This window comes from Antechinus flavipes, chromosome X (assembly GCF_016432865.1).
Source record: "Antechinus flavipes isolate AdamAnt ecotype Samford, QLD, Australia chromosome X, AdamAnt_v2, whole genome shotgun sequence".
Lineage (NCBI taxonomy): Eukaryota > Metazoa > Chordata > Mammalia > Dasyuromorphia > Dasyuridae > Antechinus > Antechinus flavipes.
In genome coordinates, this window is record NC_067404.1 from 1,808,869 (window position 1) to 1,823,783 (window position 14,915).

The following is a 14,915-nucleotide window of genomic DNA, read 5'->3' on the forward strand; positions in this document are numbered from 1 at the left end:
AATGATACATGTAATCCCTTGGATATCTATCATCATCAAAGGTCTTGAAGGGACATACAGCCTATGCTTGGATAATCTCACAAGAAAAATGGAAAGGGGGAGAAAAGGAATACACTGGGAGAGAAGTGAAGAGAATAGAAGAATGGAGAAATTTATCTCACACACAAAGGGTTATGTTTAAGAGTACTGTATTTTCCCTGGAAGGGACAGAGAAAAGGTTGACACCAACTTCCCCAGTGAGCTTAACTGATTATAAGAAGAGTTTATATATATGCACTTTTGGGTACAGAGCAACATTGTACCCTCCTTTGGTGGAAGAGAGAGATTAGAAGGAGAGCAGGTTACATTGTCAAAAGCAAAATCGATTCTTAAAGAGTGGGCAGGAGGAAAAGAAAAGGAAAAGTATGAGAACAGGATGGAAGGAAATACATAGCATTCTAAATTATGAGTTTGAATGGGATGAACTCATAAAAAATGGAAGCAGATAGCAGAATGAATTAGAAACTAGAATCCAACAAGTTGTTTACAAAAAAGAAAGATATACATAGAATTAAAATAAGGGATTGAAGCATATCTGATTATGCTTCAGCCAAAATAAAAAGGGCAGGGGTAGCAATCATAATCTCAGACAAGACAAAAGCAAAACAGACCTAAATGAAAGAGATTTTGAAAGAAAAATGACATTTTGCTAAAAATTATCACAAACAAAAGTAAAGCATCCCAGTATCTAAAGTCCAACATGACTGAAATAACTGAACAACAACAAAAACCACAAAGAAGAAAATATATATTCACCAAATAATACAGCATTTAAATTCTTAAAGGAATAAACAAATTATAGAAGAAAACTGAGAGTAAAATTTATAATGGTGAGGGACTTCAATTAACTCCCTAGAGAAATCTAACCATTGAATTATAAAAAAGTTAGAACAGACTTCTGTAGAAACCCAACTGGAAACAGAAAGCTGTGTGTGGAACCTTTAAAAAAAAACTGGCCATGGATTTCCAATAGACTTGGGTAGGAAAGTGCCATCCACAACCAGAGAGAGGACTATGGAGACTGAATATGGATCACAGAACAGTATTTTCACCTTTGTTGTTCATTTTTTTGCTTATTTTTTTTCTTTCTCATTTTTTCCCCTTTCGATCTGATTTGTCCTGCACAGCATGATAAATATGGAATTCCATTTAGAAGAGTTGCACATATTTAACCTATATTGGATTATTTGCTGTCTAGGAGAAGGGGAACAAGAGTAGGAAAGGAGAATAATTTGAAACACAATTTTTTGCAAGAATGAATGTTGACAACTATCTTTGCATGTATGTTGGAAAATAAAACCTATTATTACCAAAAAGCAACCATGTATTAGGCATAAAAATCTCTCAAACTGCAGAAAAATAAAATAAATTATTTTCTGACCATAAACAATAAAAATAATAATAAAGGATCTCTAAAACAAATATTTAAAATTAAATAGAAACTAAATAACAATCCTAATGAATGAGGGGAATCAAATAACAAATCATAGAAACAATAATAACTTGCCATTAAAGATAATGACAATTGTGAAAAAACAAATCAAAATTTACGGAATGTAGCTAAAGCAGTACCTAGGGGAAATTTTCTATTTTTAAATATTTGTGTCAATAAGAGGAAAAAAGAGCATATCAATGAATTGGGAATATAACTAAAAACAACTAGAAAACCAACAGAATACACCAAATAGAAATCTCGAATATCAAAGGAATGATTAACAAAGTTGAAAGGGAAAACAACACAACCCCTTCAAGACTCCCCAACTAAATTTATAAATAAAACTAAGATCTGTTTTTTAAACAACACTATAAAAATATATAAGCCATTAGTTAACTTGATGTAAAGAAAGAAGAAAACTAAATTACCAGTATCATGAGTAAAGTGAACTTACAACCAGTGAAGAAAAAGAAAAAGTAATTATTAGGAGCTACTTTGCCCAATTTTATGTCAATGAATATGACAACCTGATGGATATTTATGTATCATGTTGGGAGAGAAAAATCAGAGCAAAAGGGAAAAGCCATGGGAGAGATAAAAAATAACAGAAACAAAAGAAGTGAATGTAGCATTTGTTGATTTAGATTCAGTTTCCATAGTTCTTTTTCTGGATGCAGATGGCATTTTCTGTCCAAAGTCTATTAGGATTGCTTTGGATCACTGAACCACTGAGAAGAATCAAATCTTTCATAGCTGATCATTGCACATTGTTGCTATTATTTTATACAATGTGTTTTTGGTTCTGCTTGTTTTGCTCAGCATCAGTTCATGTAAATCTTTCCAAGTCTTTCTAAAATCAGCTTGATCATCATCATTAATAGAATAATATTCTATTGCCTGCATATACCACAATTTGTTCAGCCACTCCCCAATTAATAGGCATCTACTCATTTTCCAGTTCTTTGGCACCACCAAAAGAACTGCTCCAAACATTTTAGTACATGTGGGTGCTTTTCCTTTCTTTGTGATTTTCTTGGGATACAGACCCATTAGTGGCACTGCTGGGTTAAAGGATATGCACAGTTTTATAGCCCTTTGGTCAGCTCCAAATTGCTCTCCAGAATGGTTGGATCATTTCACAATTTCACCAACAATGCATTAATGTCCCAGTTTTCCCACATGCCCTCTAACATTTATAATTTTTTCCTGTCATTTTAGTCCATCTGAGAGTTGTGAGGTGATACCTCAGAGTTGTTTTAATTTGCATTTCTCTAATCAATAGTGATTTAGCGCATCTTTTCACATGACTATAGATGGTTTTAATTTCCTCATCTAAAAATTGTCTGTTCATATCCTTTGACCATTTATCAAGTGAGGAATGACATATTTTTATAAATTTGATACAATTCTTTATATATTTTAGTATATATATATATATATATATATATTATATATATATATATATATATATATATAATATATATATATATATATATATATATATATTAGACTATCAGAAACACTGGCTTTAAAAATATTTTCCCCCATCTTTGTACTTCCCTTTTAATCTTGGTTCCACTGGTTTTGTCCTGATGGATATTTACAAAAAATAAATTGTTCATATTGGAAGAAGAGGAAATAGAATACTGAACTATCTTAGGAAAAGAAATTGAACAAGTCATAAATGAACTCCAAAAGGGGGAAAAAACAGCTCCCAGGACCAGAGAGATTTACAAGTGAATTCAACCAAACAAAAAATAATTAATTCTAATACCACATAAACTATTTGAAAATAATTGAAAAAGAAGGAACGCTACCAAATTCTTTCTATGACACAAATATGGTTTTGATATCTAACTAGGGAAAGCCAAAACAGAGGGAAAAACCTATAGAACAATTTTCCTAATGAATATTGATACAAAAAAATGAAACAAAATACTTGCAAGGACATTGCTATAATATATCATAAAGATCATACCCATATCTAGGCAGAATTTATACCAGGAATAGAGGGCCAGTTCTGTATAAGGAAACCATAATCATAATTGACTAGATTTGTAACAAAAATAACATTACTTCAATGGATGCTAAAAAAAAAAAAAGCTTTTGACAAAAACAATAGAAAGCATAGAAATAAATGAAACTTTTCTAAAATGATAAATAGAATTTCTCTAAAACCAAGATAGTATTATTTTAATAGGAACAAACTAAAAGCATATACAATAAAATTGAATGCAGCAAAGATTCCCATTATCACATTATTTAATAGAACATTGGAAGTTCTAGTTATTGCAGTAATAACAAACACCAAAAAAGAAATTGAAGTAATAAAGCAAAGAGAAAGAAGAAATAAAATCATCATAGCTGCAAGATATAAAATAAACCTATATAAATCATTCACACTTCTGTGAATTCTCTATTGGGAAAGATAGAAAAATTCCATTTAAAATAACTACAGATAGAGTAAAATATTGGGGAACCTACCTGTTAAGACATATAGTAACATATGGACACAATTACAAAATACTCTTTACACAAATAAAGGCAGCTCTAAATAATTAGACCAAACAAATATAATAAAAATGAGCATACTTCCAAAATTAAGTTTCTTTTTTCAGTGTCATATCAAACTTCCAAAGTATAATTTTATAAGCTAGAAAACATAGTATGTGGAGGAATAAAAGTTAGATATTATCAAGGAAATCAATGGAAAAAGAAAAGGAAGGTTTAGGGCTGGCGATACCTCACCTCAAACAATATTGCATAGCCATAATCTTAAAAACAATTTATTACTGGATAAGAAACAGAATTTTGTCAAGATAACTCACTGGTCATAAAAACATTCTTTTTTTCTTCTTCTTCTTTTTTCCTATTTATTTAGTATTTTATTTTTCCCCAGTTACAAGTAAAAATAAGTTTTAACATTTGTTTTAAAAACTTTGAGCTCCAAATTCTTTCTCTTCCACCCTCCCAAAATATTCTTTTCCAACAACACTAAAGGTGTATCTAGTACACATCACTAGATGGTCAGTAATGAAATCAGACTGATCTTATACTTTGTAGCCAAAGGTAAAGAAACTACAGTCAGTTAAAACAAAGACCTGGATCTGACCATGTAGCACACAATGAGCTTCTTATTGCAAAATTTAGATTTAAATTGAAGAAAGTAGGGAAAACCAGCAGACCACATAGGTGTGACCTTAAATAACATCCCTTATGAATATGAAGTAGAGGTGATGAATAGATTTAAGGGATTAGATCTGGTAGATGGAGTGCCTGAAGGACTACAGAGTTGTTTGCAATGTTGTACAGGAAGCAGCAGCAAAAAAAAAAAAAAAAAAAAAATTGCAAAGAAAAAGAGCAAGAAAGCAATTTGATGGTAGAATGAAACTTTATAATTAGTGGAAGAAAGAAGGAAAGGAAAAGGTAACGATATACCCAACTGAATGCAGAATTCCAGAGAATAGTGAGAAGAGATAATCAGAAGGTTTTCTTTAAAAGAGCATTGCAAAGAAATGGAAGAAAACTATAGAATGGGACAAACAAAAACCCAAGAAAATTAGAAAAATCAAGGGAAAGTTTCATGTAAAAATGGTAGGAATTTAACAGAAGCAGAAGAGATTGAGAATAGGTGGCAAGAATGATCTACTGATCTAGAGACAGACATCCTGGAGAATTAAGTCAAGTGGGCCTTAGGCTGGCCAAGCATTGCTAATGAGCACAATGGAGGTAATGGAATTCTAGCTGTGTTATTTAAAATCCTTAAAGATGAGCAGTTAAAATGCTGCATTAAATAGACAACAAATTTGGAAAATGTAACAGTGACCACTGGATTGGAAAAAAAGTTCCTGTCTCATTGCTAAAGAAGGGCACTAACAAGGAATGTTCAAATTGCCAAACAATTGCTCTCATTTCATATGCCAGCAAGCTTATACTTAAGATTCTGCAAGTTAGGCTTCAGCTATATGTAAACTGAGATTTATTAGAAGAATAAATTTGTTTTTGAAATAACTAGAGACCAAAGTCCTGTCACTTGACTGTGTGGATCACAACAAAATATGAGAAATTCTCAAAGAAAAGGGAGTATCAGATCACCTTGTCTCCTGAGCATGTGGGCCAAGCAGCAAGTTAGACCCGAACATGGAATAACTGATTGGTTTAAAAATGGAAAAGCAGTATAACAAGGCTCTATATTATCATCTCATTTATTTAAGCACAGTACCTTGTGAAATTCTAGGATGGATGAATCAAAAGCTGGAATTAAGATTGCGGGGAGAAATATCAGCAATATCAGATATGCAGATGATATGTAAAGAAAAATTAAGAAGCCTTTTGATGGGGGTAAAAGAAGAAAGAGTAAAAAGTAACTAAAATCCTGGCAACTGGTTCTATCGCTTCCTGGCAAATAGAGAAGAAATGGGAGCACTGTCAAATTTTGTATTCTTGGGTTCAAAGATCACTGCAAGTGATAGCAGTCATGGAATTCAAAGGTATTTGCTCCTCAAAAGGACAGTTATGGCAAATGTGGACAGCATACTAAAAAACAGATACATCACCTTGCCAACAAAGTTCTATATCATCAAAACTATGGATTTTCCAGTAACAATGTATGGCTGTAAGAAGTGGACTGTTAAAAAAAAAAAAGAAAAAAAAAAAAAAGATGAGCACAGCAGAATCAATATTTTTGAATTGTGGTGGTGATGAGGGATTCTTGAGAGTCCCTTAGACAACCAGTCAAATCAGTACATACTTAAAGAAATTAATTCAAATTATTCATTGGAAGCTCAAAAACTGATGCTGAAATTTAAATATTTTTTGCCATATAATGAGAAGATGGAACTCATTGGAAAAGACACTGATGCTGGGAAAGGATAAAGGCAAAAGAGAGAGGAGGCAGCAGAAAATGAGAAGGTTGGGCCCAAGGAGTCACAAAGAGTTGGACATGACTGAAGAATAACAACAAAAATAAAGAGGCTGATCAGTAGAATTGATTAGTAACACAATATACAGAAGCAAATCAGCGTAGTTATTAACAATGTAAAATAAACCAAGGGATCATAGCTATTGCAGCACTAACTCAACATTTCAGAAAAAAAAAAAAAAAAAACACAGGGAAAACTGGAAAATGATCTGCCAGAAACAATTAGATGAAGAACAACATTTCACACTGCATACCATGTAAGCATCAAATTGGTACTACACACACACACACACACACACACACACACACGTAATAAAGAGTGACATTAACAAAAGAAGAGTGCTGAAGAAATTATATATATATATATATATATATTATATATATATATATATATATATATATTATACACAGAGAGAGAGAGAGAGAGAGAGAGAGAGATGATTTCAGGGTTAGACAAGAGATAGAGGGATTCAGGAAGTAAAATGGACAATTTTCATCATCTAAAATTAAGATCCTCTTTGGAAGAGGGAGAAGGAAACAGTAAAATCATTAAAAAACCAAAGACATCCGTGAAACTTTTTTTTAAAGGAAATTGAGAGCCCTGATCAGAGGAACAAGACAAGCAATTGTGTTTAAAAGATTAAGTGCGTTGAATGGGACATTTTAGGTCCTTATAACTAAGAATTATGTGAAAGCCGTACTAGAATTCAATGAAAGTGAAAATACCAAGATACAGGTCTGTTATTAGCACACTTGGCGAGATATTGAACTTTTGTGATTTTTATGATTTATTCAATCATGTACCCACATGGTCTATATGGAGGCATGAGTTGCCATCCCCCTTTTGACAGCTTTCTCTAGTTAGTGGCAACTGGGTGGCACTATAAATAGAGCACTGGGCCTGCAGTCAAATTTGACCTCAGATACTTCCTCACTGTGTTACCCTGGCCAAGTCACTTAATGCCATTTGCCACCATTCCCTCAACTGTAGAATAAGGATAATAACAGCACCTACCTCCCAGAGTGGTTGTGAAGATCAAATGAGATGATAACCATAAAGTGCTTAGCATGGTTCCTGGCACATAGTAAGTACAATAGAAGTGCTAGCTGGGATGATGAGGAAAATGTTGATGATAAAAGAGGGGCCATATTTTCATGACCTTACATGGTGCCAGGGTGTGTGTTTTTAGGCTCAGATTTAGTCATGTGATCCCACGCAAATTGAATATCAACCCATGCTGATGACCATAATGAGGAGACCATGTCTATAACATGCCATCTTCATAATATGTTGAATTCTTTTAAAAAGGTACCAGAAAGTCTTAGACATTTCTCAGGCTGTGAATTGACCTGCATCAAAGTGACAGACAATTTTTCTCCAAAAGGATTGACATTACCATGAAGATAATTAAAGACTTATAAGAGCCTTCACATTTAAAGCATTTAATTAGGATAGAATAATTTTTCAGAAAAAGACTGGAACATGACAAAAGTTGGCCATGGATTGGGGCAGCAATGGGACTGGAACCTGGATCTTCCCTACACAAAGTCCATTCCCACACACTGCTTCTTTAGACACGGAAAGGGCTGCACAAGGCCAAGATCAGATAGCGAGAAAGGAGGGAGAGGGACGGTCTCAGATTGATGGAGATTTTAACTTTGACCACTCACCCCAGTCATCTTGCTGGCTACTACTCTCTAGATGCAAGTCCATTCCAGAAAGTTATCTTGAAGAACATCTGGAAGTATACAGAAAATAATGGGGTGAACACACAATATTCCTTACCTCCAAGGTTCCTTCAGGAACCAATAAGAGCTTTAAATATACCTTCAGAGAGAGAAGCTTTAAGATGATTGCAAAACTATCTTGACCCGCTCCCCAGATATCCAACTACTAGCTGTATCTAGCCAGAGCTTCATGTGGGACATAGCCTTGATGAAACTCAGAATTCTAGGAAGCCCAGGAATGGAAAGAAAAGGGGGGAAGGGGGAAGGAGGAGGAATGGGCTGGGAGAAAGAAGAGTAGAAGGGTGGAAGAAAGAAAGTGGAGGGAGAGAAAAGGCACACAAAAAAGAGGGGTGTCCATGGTCTGCCCAAGGCACCCCGGGACACAAGCCAAGGAGCCCCATGCAGCCAACAATCTCTTCGGCCAGGGCGCAGCAGCAGAAACAAAGCGGGGCTCAGGCCCTCATGGCCCAGGAGGCGCCGATCCCCGGTTTCCATATGGTCAACGTACAATTGCGGGGGGGGGGGGGGGGGGCGGGGGAGTGACAGAGCATTTAGGATGAAGTCCCCGGGTTCTCATTGGTAGAGGAGATCTGGAGACGCTCCAGGGAAGGGGGGCGTGGTCTTCTCGTGGGGGGGCGGGGGGGGGGGGAAGAGGGGGAATAAACCCCTGCCATCTCTGACGCCAGGAGACCCCAGTGGAGTGGAAACTGAACTTCCCATAACCATGGTTAATAAAAGGGAGTTACTTAGGCTATTCTTACAAGGAGCAGAATACTTGGCTGAGCCCAGGTGGAGGGCCAAGGGCCCTGTCCACAGACCCTTCCCTTCCCTTTGCCTGGTGCTGCCTCTGGTTCTCCCGGAAAGGGGGGAGCCCCTCAGTTTCCGCATCTGTAAAATAGGGTAGGCAAGAAGGCCAGTACTTCCTACTTGACAGGGTGCTTGTGGGGTTTCCACGTGAGCAAAATCGATCGGGATTTTCACACTTATCTAGATGAACAGACTCATAATTTAGGCTTCTCACAGCGGCCTCTTCTGGCTTCGGAGCCAGAGCCTCACACGCAGCTGGAAAGGATCAATTCTTAGAGAGTTCTCCTGTGTCTGGTAAGGACAGTGACTCAAAGACTGTAGAGCCTGTCCATCACAGAACTCTGGTCCTGACTCCACCCCCTCCACCCCCACCCTCAGTAACGACCCCGGGGATTTGAACCGACCACTTACCAACTGTTCCCAGAGTTCTGAGAACACCCGCGTTGCCGGGCTCTCGTGGGCAGCCACTCAGGCCCCGCACCCGATTGTCTTGTAATCCACCTTCCCCTCCCTTGGCACTTAGGATTTGGGGATAAAACCTCTACCTTTCCTGCATCAGGAGCAGGCCCCTGCCCAAGAACTTCCAGGTGGTGGTCCTCACTGGGATTCAGTGTTTTAAGAAACCCTCTAACTGCTTCGTGCAGTCCCCGAGAGTTTAGAGACCAAGACAGCAAAAATTGCATCAACATGAGAGCAGGGATAAAAAAGACACCTTGACCAACCCCTGGAGCTCCCTAAGGGCCAGTGCTCGGGGTTATGATCATCTTCAGTTTTTCCCTCCCTAGGCCTTTCCTCCTGCTGCCTACAGTCTCAAGTGCCCCCTGTTCTTATTAAAAAAAAAATTATAAAGCTTTTCCTTCTGCCCTGAACCTGCCAAATTCACAACAAACTTGTCTATGCCCCGAGGACTACTTTGGCAACAGCCAAGATCTCCTCTTCTCTTTGCAGTCTGGCTCTCATTTCTATGCCCCTCCTCAAACTGTTCTCTCCCAACCATCCCTGACCTCCCACAGGACAGAGCCAATGGCCTTTCCCTCTCGCAGCTTTCACCAGACAGGTGCTAAGTGCCTCCTGTACGGCCATGGCCAAGTCCTGCTTCAGTCTCTCTCCCGTCCCATCGCCAGTTCCCCAAGGCCAGTCCTCCAGTATGTTCCCTCACATAACACAATAAGGTCTGAACTACTGCCCAGAGTGCCCGATGACAGAACCTTCTGCCCTCATTCGAGCTCTCCTCTGGTCTCTCCTTCCCATCATTTCCAGAAGTAGGGTTACTTAGGCACTCCTTGGGTCACGGCACCGCTCTGCTCCAAGCTGTACAATGGCACCCCACTGCCTACCGAGTGAAGGTCCGAGCTTTGTGCCCGGCCTCGGCTCCCCGCAGAACGGGGTCCTTCTCTTCTGGATCTCACACACACAGAGCCCACTCCATGTTCCAATCAGAAACAGTCCCTCTGGGCAGGAAGCTCTCTAGGCCTCCCTTCCGCCTTCACGACTGACTGCCCCTCCCTCCGGACCCTGGAACCATGTGCCATTTGCCACATTTCTATGCATCTTTTAAAGCCCAAGTGGAATTCCCCCTTGTTCAGAAGTCTCTCCCTGGCGGGCCACGGCCAAAGAGCCTTTGCCTCCTGGCATCTCACGGAGGACTTTGTGCCTGTCTCCCAGGCTTATCCTGTGGGGCTGTTGCCCTTCTTTCTGCCTGTCACATCTCCCCAGGAGGCCTGTGAGCTCCCTGAAGAAGGGACCAAAGCCCCTCTCCATCCTTTACCTCTCAGCTTCTCTGGCAAGCCTTAGAATCCTTAATGCATTTAGAAATACAGTAGGGTGCCCACCTCCTACTCCCGCCTCCTCCACTGGCATCTGCCCTGCTGCCCTAGGCTGTCACCAGAGGGAGGGAGGGAGACATGGAAGGCTTTGAAGCCAGAGGGTGACCTCCGCCGAGATGGCCCTGCCCACATGTGGCCCCCAGGTGTTGGGGGATCACTGGATCCCAGGTCTGACGCTGTGAGGGACCCCAGAGGCCAGCCATTGCGGTGCCTTCTTGTCACCGGGGCAAAGAAAGGTCCAGACAGACAGACAGCCAAAGTCCCCTGGGCAGGAAATGCCAGAGCGACGGATTTGGCCTCGAGTCCCGGTTAAAGCCAGACTCGACTCCCATGCGGAAACTTCCAGGAAACGGACATTCGGGAAACTGAAGGGAACAAGAGCTTTACCATCATTCTGCGCTGTAAGCAGGCAAGAAAAGGCACCCGTGCGCACACACAGACAGGCCACACACAGTCACACCCAGACACAGTCGCACCACACACACAGCCACACACAGACACAGTCACGCCACACACACATACAGTCACACACACAGACACACACAGCCACACACAGACATACACACATACAGTCACACACACACAGACACACACAGTCACACACAGACATACACACATACAGTCACACACACAGCCACACACAGACATACACACATACAGTCACACACACACAGACACACACAGTCACACACACATACATACACACAGACACGCCACAAAGTCACACACAGACATACACACATACAGTCACACACACACAGACACACACAGCCACACACAGACATACACACATACAGTCACACACACAGACACACACAGTCACACACACAGCCACACACAGACATACACACATACAGTCACACACACAGACACACACAGTCACACACACAGCCACACACAGACATACACACATACAGTCACACACACACAGACACACACAGTCACACACACATACAGTCACACACACAGACACAGTCACGCCACACACACATACATACACACAGACACGCCACACAGTCACACACAGACACACACAGTCACACACACATACAGTCACACACACAGACACACACAGCCACACACAGACATACACACATACAGTCACACACACAGACACACACAGCCACACACAGACATACACACATACAGTCACACACACATACAGTCACACACACAGACACACACAGCCACACACACATACATACACACAGACACGCCACACAGTCACACACAGACACACACAGTCACACACACATACATACACACAGACACACACACAGTCACACCCAGACACAGTCATGCCACACACAGACACACACACCCAGTCACAGACACACACAGACACATTCGCACCACACACAGTCACACCCAGACACACACACATACATACACACACAGACATGCCACACACACACACACAAAGACAACATACACACACACACATACTACAGGCCCAATCACATCTTGAGTCTCACGCAGTTCTCTGGTCTGTCCCACCCGAGGCTGGGGCAGGAGACCTTCCTATCTTGCCCCCAAACCCACAGCAGGCTTGATCCTTCTCCACAGAGCCAGAGCTCTCTCCTGCCATCAGCTCCCAGCTTGGGACCCTTCTCTGCTCCAGGCCCAAGTGACGTCATCTCAGAGGCCTGGCTTTCGAACTCTGGCTTACTGCAATACACCCCCTTTCTCCCGCTCCCCACTCCTCTCCCTTATTTTCCCCTCCTCCTCCATGCTCCTCCCCCAGCCTTACCGGCCCCCCTACCCCCTACCCTCCGCTCCCTGGGCTCAGAAGGACCATTTCACCCGCAAGAATTGGCTAATGGATTCACCTGAGGATTTCGGGCTGAAACGTTGCCAGGGAAACTGGGTGGCGACAGATTTCCCCCCCCCCCCCCCCCCCCACCCCGATCACGACCAGAATGTCTGACACGCAGACCCCCGCCCGCTGTCCCACCCCGCCCATCCCTTCCCAGCAGGCAGGGCCCGGGGAGAGATACCGCCTAACCCAGAGACCGATGGCGCCAAGGCCGAGACCTTGATCCCGACGCTGGGGGCTCGGGTCCTTCCCACGTCCTTCCCAGGGTGTGTCACCCCCACACCTCAGCAGGCATCGAGGGCAAGGCTAGAAATGCCGCAGCAGAGAAGGCAAAATGCGCTCTCGCCAGGGAGGTAGTCCTCCTAGGCACCCTTGGCACCGCCCCAGCCCAGGCCTGGCCTAAGCACCGCCCCCAGCCCGGAAGGCCCAGGCCTGAGCACCGCCTCCAGCGGGGACTGACAGAAGCACCGCCCCCAGCCCAGACTGACAGAAGCACCGCCCCCAGCCCGGACTGGCCTGAGCACCATCTTCAGCCCTGACTAGCCCCTCCCTGGCCTTGTACCCCCTAAGTGCGCGAACCCCTGGCTAAGGGCAAGATTTCCACTAAGGACTTCTCCTCATTTCCAGGTTGGGGGAGGGGGAAGGAGGCTCCGTCTGCGAAGGAGCTCTGCTGAAGCTGCACCCTCCCGCCATCCTCTTCGGCCCCTGGGTCCCCAGGATGACAGTCACACACTGCCTCAGGCAGGCAGGCAGGCCAGGGTTAGGGCCGTAGGTACCCCCTCCGCCCGTCGGGGCTCCCTCCTCAGCTGGGACTCTACTTCCCTCCTGTGGGGCCCGAATTAGATTCGAGCCTAAGGGCAGAGGAACGGGGAGGTGAGGAACAACCCGGGGAGCCGGGTGGCCCCAACAGCGGTCCGAGCAAGCGGAGAGGGGAGTCCCGGCCCACAAAGGGGTGGAGAAGAGGGGCCCGAACTGCCCACTCTGAAACAGGAGCAAAGCCTCCGCAGGTGACGCGGACGACCTGGGCAGTGGGAGGGGGCTGGCAGCTACCTGGCCATTAGTCCGACCTACCGGACTCGACAGCAAATCCGAGAACTTTCCTTCCTGGGGCGGGGAAAAGCCTTGGGACCGAAATCTGCAGAGACGGGGCAGACAAAGCTCCGTGGTGGTAACCATGGCGACGGGGACGGGCCTGCGAGCCGAGCAGAATCCTGCCTTTTGTCTGCGCCGGCTTCTGGAACGCCGAATTCGCCAATCCCTCCACCGCAGGTGGTCGCTATGGCAACGGCGGGGGGGGGGGGGGCAAGGGACGAGGGACAGGAGGTAGGCAGCAGGGGTGCGAGGGGAGGGAGAGACCCGCTCAGCCACTGAGAACTCAGTGGAGCCCCGCAAACTTGTAGCAGCCGAGTCTCCATAGAGACGGACTCTTCTGTGAGAAGAGCTCGCAGCTTGGGGAGCCCCGCGGCCCCCGAAATGCAGCAGGTCGGCTGTTCCCAGGCTCAGGGGGCTGGAGAAGTCCGCAGGCAGGGCTTCTCCGCGAGCCCTTTCGAAGTCTTCCGGGGCCGGTCGGCTTCAGCGCCAGACTGAGAGCTGAACTGAAATTGTCGGGGCCCGCCTCCCTTCCCCCCCCCCGAATCTGAAAGCGCGCGGGGAAGGCGTGGCAGGCGCGCTCTCTGCAGCAGTGGGTGCCCGAGGGATGCCCTGGCCGCCCGCTGCTGCCAGTCAACGGCAGGAGAGAGCCGGTCCTGGCCAGTCCACAGCCCGCCCAGGTACCCTGGGCTTCCCTACAAGGACCGGTCAGGGGAGGCGGGAAGATAAGGTGTTGCGTTGCTTCCAGAGGTCCATAGAGGCATCGCCCCCCATCCGTGCCAGGTCTGGAAGTCGTAAGCTGAGACGAGCCGGGTTGGAGGGCTCTAGAGGACTTAGAAAAGCTCTTCCCCTTCTCTTTATCCTAGCCGAATAGAGACGGATAAAGAAGGGCAGCCTAAGAGCCTGGGCCAGCAAGCACTCGCCCCTTCTCTGTAACTGACCCTCTTTTTGTTCTAATACCCATCATCTCCTGCCTTCTCTTCCTGATATTCCTGCTTTGTAAGGAGCCACGCACCTCCCCCACCCAATAGCGCAGGCAGAATGCTCGTAGACATCCAGAATAAGAGCCCAGTGGGGGCTTGCTCGGACCGCTGTTGGGGCCACCCGGCTCCCCGGGTTGTTCCTCACCGCCCCAGCCAGGGGCCCTGCGAATGCAACCGGATTTTCATTACCGCAGACTAGTCTCCAAGTACTCCTGGGGAAGAAGAGACGGATGAAACGTTTTTGTTTCTCTCTCATTCACTTAGATGAATG

General features: G+C 44.1%; 1 long non-coding RNA gene across 2 annotated transcripts in view; it reads right to left on the bottom strand.

Annotated features, from left to right (window-relative positions):
- Positions 1 to 14,172, bottom strand: part of LOC127542890 (uncharacterized) — a 74,973-nt gene extending 60,801 nt beyond the window's left edge. The window contains exons 1-2 of one of the 2 annotated variants that reach the window (XR_007948911.1): positions 13,644 to 14,172; positions 8,067 to 8,134 (exon numbers count right to left, since the gene is read on the bottom strand). This is a non-coding gene — a long non-coding RNA (uncharacterized LOC127542890). Of the gene's footprint in view, positions 1 to 8,066; positions 8,135 to 12,790; positions 12,955 to 13,643 lie in introns of those variants that run through there. The other variant, XR_007948910.1, reaches the window with a different exon arrangement.
- Positions 14,173 to 14,915: the final 743 nt, after the last annotated feature.